General features: G+C 48.1%; 1 protein-coding gene across 1 annotated transcript in view; it reads right to left on the reverse strand.

Annotated features, from left to right (window-relative positions):
- Positions 1-4,220: 4,220 nt before the first annotated feature.
- The window catches only part of LOC121187991 (uncharacterized protein DDB_G0284671-like), a 30,404-nt gene continuing 25,785 nt past the window's right edge, over positions 4,221-8,839 (reverse strand). The window contains exon 6 of the transcript XR_005894675.1: positions 4,221-4,231. The gene's annotated coding sequence lies outside the window, so the exon portion shown is untranslated. The remainder of the gene's footprint in view (positions 4,232-8,839) is intronic.

Genomic DNA, 8,839 nt, shown 5'->3' on the forward strand with positions numbered 1-8,839 from the left:
ATTAGCTGCATCGCACATTAAGGAGTCAGAGCACAGCCGAGTGTTTTTCAGTCTTTTCTCGTTGTGTAATTAGGGCCCAAATGTTAATGAATTATGCTAATTCCTAACAATTAGCATATAATATTGGAGACAATCAACAATTAGCATATGCTGCGTTGAAGACAATCAGAAGCTGCTGCAGTCCCACGCCGACGCTCGGCCTGATGTATAGACGCGGGCCGGCGAGCATGCCAGGGTGATCTGATTACATGCAGAATCAGCATGCTAATTACTGCGGCCTCCCTGCCTCACCCCGCCGTACTGCACATCCACGGGGGGGGGGGGGGGGGTGGGAGAGGAGGGGGAGGTGGACAACACTGAACACTCTCACCCTGTTAAACCCACGTGGGACACGGGATGAGACGAGGACGCTGTACTTCAGCTTGTCAGGTTTTATTTTACAGAGGAGGAAGTGGTGGCCTCTGCAGCTCTTCCAGCTGCCGCCGCCGCCGCCTCCTCCTCCGCCTCCTCCTCTGCCACCTCCTCCTCCTCCACCTCCTCCTCCTCCTCCTCAGGTTCAGACCAAAGAGCTTCGGTTTGTTCACGCTGTCTGATGAAGAAGATGTTGGTCCAGTGTCTCTGAGATGTGTTTGACGGTTTGAAGCCACATATGGATAAAAACTGCGACTGCTGCTTTTCACTAGTTTTACATGTGATCAGTTAATATTCAGAGAAATGTGCAGTGACCTGGTCACAGTTAAAGGTCAGGTTTCAGGTCCCCTCACTCATGTGATCGTTTACAGGCTGATTGTTCAGTGACACTGGACAAACAGCTGGAGTCTGAAGCTTCAGCTTCGGCCGGACTCTGGATGTAACGATTGGTAATGAGAGGCTGCAGCTGGAACGGTGTGTGCTTTCATCCCTCCTCTCTGCTGCTGCTTCGCTCCCTGCCTGAGAAATCCGCTTCCTCCAGGGCAAATCCTCTCTGCAGGTCTCTCTGATCCTCCATTAAAGAAATCAGGTAATTCTCATTTACACAGAGTTGGAAACAGGTTGGTCAGCGGCAGAGCTCGTTCTTTCACCCCGACCTCTTCGGCTTGATTCACCTCAGCTGCTGTGAAACTCTGATCTGCAGTTTAAATAAAGTTACTGTTGTTTAACCAATAAAAAAACATTCAGGATGACGGGATCATGTATGACACACGCAGGTCACAAACGGTCAGCTGAACGTGTTCTCAGCTGACGCGACGCAGACCGGAGTGACTTCAGTCAGTGTGATGTTGGACTGGAGCTGCGTCTCTGGGACGATCACATGTTGCTGTCTCCTTTCACACAGCCTTTCCCCTCAGAGCTGCTCCTTCGCTGATCTCACAAACGTTGCTGAAGAATTTTAATCATTTGGACGCTGACGTGTTTGCTCCGTTTGACTTTCCTATGCAGGTTCCCAGGGTGCCGGGCTCCGGGCCCGGGCCCCACGCAGCACCTTCCTCCCCGAGCCCGGCTTCAGTTGGCTGCCAGCCCGCAGGCAGGGCGTGTAGTCGGGTCCTGGGTCCTGGATATCCATTTGGAACTCATTAAAGATCTCCAGTGGACATGGGGCCCCTGTTCCCACGTCCTCTGGGGACCTTGCACTGTCTGAGCTCATTTACACAGCATCCTCTCCTACTGACAGCCTCTAATTCGCATATGAATTTAGGTCACATTGATCTGGGCCTCCGTCCAAAGCCTGATCCCCAAGGACTCCAACCGGCTAACAACCAGGCAGCCCGGCAGAGGCAGGAAGCATCTTACTGCTCCGCCCTTCTCCTCCTTCTCACCCGGCCCTCCCCTCACACCGCGGTCGAGCGGCGGCGTGGAGAGGATTCGTCCCACGAACAGGCTGCAGCACTGCGGGTCTGGACGTCTGTCTGATGGACCCTGATGGTGGTCTGACGGGACGCTGTGCTGCTGAGAGCTGAGGACAAAGTCTGAACCTTTGAAAACTAAATACCCACATTATACTTTTGTCTTTGAGGCAGCAGAGTTTACAGCAGAGAATGAGACGTGACAGCAGCGTTCAGGTGGAGATTTAAACATCTGAGTGTCGCATGTCAGAAAAAAATAAAGTCATTATTACTTTTGGTTGTTTTATTGTAGTGTTTAATTTAACTTCAGTTAAAAACTAAAGAAAAAAACAAAGTAATGACACTAACACAGTGGCACCGTCTGTGTGTGCATCATTAGGACACCTGGACGCAGGGATCAGGTGGACACCTGGATGCAGGGATCAGGTGGACGCTGGGATCAGGTGGACACCCGGACGCAGGGATCAGGTGAACACCCGGACGCAGGGATCAGGTGAACACCCGGACGCAGGGATCAGGTGGACGCCGGGATCAGGTGGACACCCGGACGCTCGGATCAAAGCCTGTGAATGAAACACGATTTTATGTGTGGAGGATGAAGTGCGGCTGGACGGAGACAGGACACAAAGCAACACACACAGACGCACACACACACACACACACACACACTCCCATTCTCCAATGTTCTAACACCTAATCAAAGGAGATGGACTCAGTTATTTTGCAGGAGAAATGAATCGTGACAAGATTCAAGCTGCTCACACTTTATATCAGAGTCAGACTCAGGTTTTACATTCAGCATCTGTTTCACATCTATTTATACCAACACCTGCTCACACACACACACACACAGACACACACACACAGAGACACACACACACACAGAGACACACACACACACACAGACACACACACAGAGACACACACACACACAGAGACACACACACAGAGACACACACACACACAGAGACACACACACACACACACACACAGACACACACACAGAGACACACACAGAGACACACACACACACAGAGACACACACACACACACACACAGACACACACACACACACACACACACACACACACACACTCACACACACACACACACACACAGAGACACACACACACACAGACACACACACACACTCACACACACACACACACACACACACTCTGTATATTCAGAGTTGAACCTGCTGCTGATTCAGGATCAGTTTCAGGATCAGTTTAGCAGCTAAGGAGAAGTGAAAGATCGACGCTGTGAGACATTAAAACTCCATTTAGAGGTTTACAGGTGAGGTCGTGATGATGTGTCCCCTGACATCATCATCATCGCCGCCGTCGTCATGGCGCCGTAAACAATCATCATCATCAGGAAGGACGGCCCACGCGCCGGCACCTGCCTCCGTCGTTTTCATTACTGACTGTTCAGTTATGGAGGCGCCGCGGTGACGTGTGGTGAAAGGCGTTATGAGATCTGAGGAACAAATGATTTCTATCATCACCTGCAGCTGCTGCGATGCTGCGAGGGCGCACCAGCCTTTTGATTGTCTGTAATAAATAACCCTTCAGAGGGAGATAAATAACTCCTCAGGAGTCTCAGCTCGTCGTTCTCTGTCTGAAGAGGAAGCCGAGTTTAGAGGAGAAACTCCTGCCTGCTTTTTATTTTTTACCCTCACCCCCACACCCACACCCACCCCCACCCTCACCCACCCCCACATTAGACACTTCCCCTCGTATTAATTTTCGCAACAGATTGCGGTGTGGAATTAATGCATTTTTCAGAAGAAGCCCCACCAGTAGCAGCAGCAGGCTCGCCTCACATCTCTCAAGAACTCAATTACTCTCAACATTTAAAATAAATAAATTAAAGGTGTCCTGTACCCAGCAGCTGCATCATTACAAGTGCTCCTGGGAGACCAAATTAAGCCACAGAATGTATATCTAATATACAACCCCACTAATGATACGTGTTAAAGGAGCCGCGATGTAGGCGCTGCTTAAAAATTACACGGGTCATTACAGCGAGTTGAGACCAGATTTATCTGCTGCCAACAAAACACATAATTTGTTTTACCTGGTAATCACACGGGCCGGCTAATTACATGTGAAAACAAAAAGTCTGCTTTATGGTGGCTCTGTGTGTGTGTGTGTTATGGTGATGTATGATACATAAAGTGTAATTTTATACAAACTGATTTTGGTTTCATGAACGTTCAGTTGTTAATGTCTCTGGATTTTTACCGCCAAGCGACTGTTTTCTCCATTAAAGTACAAGTCTGCTGTTATTACATGTCATTCCTACTGTCAGCAAACACACATGCCGTGTGAGATCCAAACCAGCCGCGTGTTAGTGCGTCACTCAGCACCTCCTGTCTTCCCTCCTCTGTCTGACGCTCTCCGCTCGGAGCTCATCTTTAAAAACACCTCACAGATACCTGGTCTGACTTTGTTGGGGACTATTTTCAGCGGCAGATTCATTCTGGGCTGTGCGGTGTTTCCAAAACTCCTGAGACCTGAACCAGAGCAGACTTTAAACCACATCAGAACAGGTACTGGAGGTTTGTGTGACGCGTCCATGAGACAAACGAACGTCCACGTCTCCAGTTCGTGACACAGATCGAAGGTTAGAGACTTTTCACGTGTGAATTCAGTGGAATGTTCCTTTACGATTTCCTTCCTTTGGTGCATTGTTTTGGGCAGTTTGAATAAAATCCACACGACGTGAAGAGAGAAAATATATCCCTGTAAGGTTAAGACTGTGATTAACGGGGTGTTTTCAAATTAAGATTGATAAGGAAATTACAGTTAATAGGCTGCAAAGTGCTGGATAATGATGCTTCTCATCAGGCGAGGAAAAAGCTTGCAGGATTATTTGCTTTCCGGCGTCTTAAAGCGAACAGAAAGTGATGAATGTGGAGCCGAACGAGAAACTAAAGCTGTTCCTGAAAAGTAAAAAAAAAAAAAAAAGAGGCTTAATTACATCGACACATCGCCGCCATCGCCGCCTGCGTCGGATGGCAAACATCTGCATTTTAATCGATTTAGTTCCCTTCCTCCTCCTCCTCCTTTCCCTCCATGTCTTTCAAGATCATTAACTTTATTGGATTGGACATTCCTGTTGCAAAAACAATTCAGCATAATCATTTGCAATGCAACTCCCCAGTGCAGGATGCAAATGCTGCTCGCGCTCGCCGCCCCGGCCTGGCAATTACTGACGGAGCACAGATGCGGGCGGCCGCTTCGTCAGAATAAAGTCGAGGCTGCAAATAATGTGATTACTCAGTCATTACATATTGGAGTGCATTCATTACGGGCAGCAGTGGATTCTGGGCATTGTTGACATCGACTTGGCAATGCCCGGGACGTAACAGGATGTCAAGAACGTAATGCCCATAATCTCATCTCCTCTGCAGTCCAAGACTCCCCGAACTCCACCGAGCTCCAGATGAACGCCGGCTGAATGCTAATGACAGGAAACATGTGACCCGGGTGGCGTCGGAGGACCAGGTGGACTGTGATTATTTCTACTAACAGGCCGACTCCGTGTTCAGAGGAGGGAGGAAACATGATGGTGGGTCTGAAATCTGAAACGGTTCAGCGCTTTGATTTAAAGGTCAAAGCTGCTGCTGCTTCACACCAGTCCAGTGTGTGTCCAGGAGGTTTCTAACACACGGGCTGTTCACGCAGCAGCTGAGACACACGGCTGGGAACAGGGTCACGGTGTGTGGAGACAACGATCCACTGATCCACCCATCCACCCATCCTCCAGCTGACAAACAGTAAGCAGCATTCATTTATCCTGAAGTAGAAATTAGTTTGTTCGTGATGAACTGACTTCATCAAACAATATGTTTCGTAGGAAACATGAATTCTGTGTTTTTGAATGAATGAATGAATGAAGCAACATATGGTGGATGGAGGACTGATGGAGGACCAGAGACCAGGTTCACATCCGGACCCTCCACCAGTCACAGAACTGAAGAACCCTTTCAGAGGACAGGTGAGGCGTCTTCAGACGAGTCCATTTGCCTTCGAATAGCACGAAACTGTCACGGTGAAAATGGAGCTGAGCCTGAAGGTGAAGCTCTGAACTTTGGCTGCCGACTGAAACTGGACCCAGAGAGCTGAAGCTGGTTTCCTTCTCAGACAGATCCAGCCAGGAGAGACCAGAGCCAGAACAGTCTGACCCGAGCAAACCTCAGGATCCTGCAGTAAGAGCTGGAGAACGTGGCTGGGTGAAGGAGGTTCCAACTACCAGCTTGGTTCCACGACAAGCAGCTGAAAGAGGAGGGCGGAGCCACCGTCTGTCCCTGAGGCTGTGGATGTTCGTACGTCGTCCACCTCTGATTCTGTGAAGACCCAGTGTCCTGAATGATTGACAGAACTGACTCATCATCGCGTGTGAACAGGATGTGACTCGAACACAAAGTCTGAGGCCCTGAACGCACCTCAGTGAGGCCTGAACGCACCACAGTGAGACCCTAAACGCACTTCAGTGAGGCCCTGAACGCACCTCAGTGAGGGTGTGAACGCGTGGATAGGAGCATTCATGTACATTTATGTTACATCCTGTTTGTGTTTTCTGAATTAGTCGACTTTAATCTGCTCTGTTTTTGGTTTGAATCGAGTCGTCTCACGTGTTTTTCAGTTTTTTATTCTTATCTCAGACGAATGTCTCTTCTAGCACAGCTGGATTTTACACTTTACACAGCAGTTTAATAAATGTACAAACACTTCAGAGCTTCACATGTCTGGATATGACTTATTACTAACGGTGACAAGCTTTATATTTTAATGTCTCTGCAATAAATTAAAGAGCAGTTTAATTTAGCAATTTGGTGCAATATGTTAATGTGGAGAGAAAGAGGGATTCAACCCATAATACATTCAATGAAATGAAATGAAATAACATATATTTGAAAGTGTAATTTTTCTTTAACACACATTATTATTATTTCAATCCTTGTAATTGAAACTGCAATCCAGGCAACTTGTATTAAATTAGATTGTGGCAAAATTGCACCTTTGGTTTGCCAAGGCTGACTGAGTCCTTGCATCAAATGAATTTAATTATTCCTGTAGCCCATATATTATTAATCATCTATATTGATTTCTGAACTCCCAGACTGCTTGTGGATATGCAAATGCAGCCGCGGCAATATCGGGATGGGCTCATTTGCATGGGAGCCCATTATTATTTTATAAGTAAATTTTAATGTGGACTCAATTAAAACTCAGCCAGTGGAACCGCTAAATTGGCCCAAGGTATGAGCTTTCTGAGATTCATGTGCGGAGCCGGGATATATCAATTAGTAAAGATCAAACTTTGGCTTCTCTGGAGGGGAAAGAAAATGCTGGAATTCAATCAGAGCGACTGCGGCGGCTTTGACTCACCGGGTCCATCTTTGGTGGGTTTTTGCCTTTTTTTTTTTTATATATTCCTGTGGAAACGGTCCAGGTTCTAATCAGATCTGCCAAATGGAATTATAGCCCGGAAAATTCCTCCGCTCACTCACAGTTTCAACAGGGGAAAGAAGGTCACTTCAATATTTTATCACCTTTAATGTGACCTTCCTGCTCCCGTCACAGGTCAAACCTCTGCCCAGGTTTTTAGACTCTTGCCACAAAATTAGCCCTCAGGTTGTATTTTTAATATCATGTTGTTCCAGCTTCTCTTTGAAGCGATTTGTGAAACTCCCTTTAAACCCAGCACTCCCAGTGTTTTACGACTGGACTGTCCCATTAAATGGAAATACTTCTCTCTTTCTCTAAAATACAACATAATGTATTTCATATCTCTGAACACTGGGATCTCCACAAGAATTTAAAGCTCCACTTATATAATAATAATAATTTCATACTTACCTGGTTCTGAGTGAATGAAATGTGCCCATTGCACCGTCGTGTCTGTTGGATCAAAAACACCAACAGCATCAGAAGCAGGGACTGAATGCTGCGTGGTGCCGAAGCCCGGTGATGAAGCTCGGGGCTGAAGCTCGGTGATGAAGCTCGGTGATGAAGTTCGGTGATGAAGCTCGGGGCTGAAGCTCGGTGATGAAGCTCGGTGATGAAGTTCGGTGATGAAGCTCGGGGCCGAAGCTCGGTGATGAAGCTCGGTGATGAAGCTCGGGGCTGAAGCTCGGAGCCGAAGCTCGGTGATGAAGCTCGGGGCCGAAGCTCGGTGATGAAGCTCGGTGATGAAGCTCGGGGCCGAAGCTCGGTGATGAAGCTCGGTGATGAAGCTCGGGGCCGAAGCTCGGTGATGAAGCTCGGGGCCGAAGCTCGGGGCCGAAGCTCGGTGATGGCGCTCGGGGCCGAAGCTCGGTGATGAAGCTCGGGGCCGAAGCTCGGTGATGAAGCTCGGTGATGAAGCTCGGGGCCGAAGCTCGGTGATGAAGCTCGGTGATGAAGCTCGGGGCCGAAGCTCGGTGATGAAGCTTGGGGCCGAAGCTCGGTGATGACGCTCGGTGATGAAGTTCGGTGATGAAGCTCGGTGATGAAGCTCGTTCAGGCATCGTGACAGTACGATCCGATGTTCTGAACCTTCTGAGAACTGTCTCCATCTCCCTTTTAGCCTCTTTCAGCTCCTGGTTTTGGCTGCTGTATGTGGGACTCGTGACCAGAACATGATTTAAAGTAGCTTTGAAATAAAGTTTCGTGTGTTTGAATCGTGTTCAGAGGTGCAGTGCGGTGGTTCAGCTGTAGTCTGGCTGCAGTTTGGACCCGTGTCTGTGTTTCTGGCTCAGGCTTCAGGATGAAACCACTTTCAGTTAATAGAAGGAGCTGTCACATGTGATTCATGTCCTGTAAGTACTTGAGCACAGTCCTGGATCAGAAACAGGTCTGTCTATTTTCATCCCACTAACCTGATATTTCACGTGTTGCTTGGATCCAGACGAGCAGCTGGAACAAATACACACCATTAACATGAATGATAAGGTTCCCTGCAGAACACGCTGAACATTATATATCTGATAGAATTACCGATCGATAAAAGTGACTCGGTGA

Source organism: Toxotes jaculatrix, chromosome 10 (genome assembly GCF_017976425.1).
Source record: "Toxotes jaculatrix isolate fToxJac2 chromosome 10, fToxJac2.pri, whole genome shotgun sequence".
In the NCBI taxonomy this organism is placed as follows: domain Eukaryota; kingdom Metazoa; phylum Chordata; class Actinopteri; family Toxotidae; genus Toxotes; species Toxotes jaculatrix.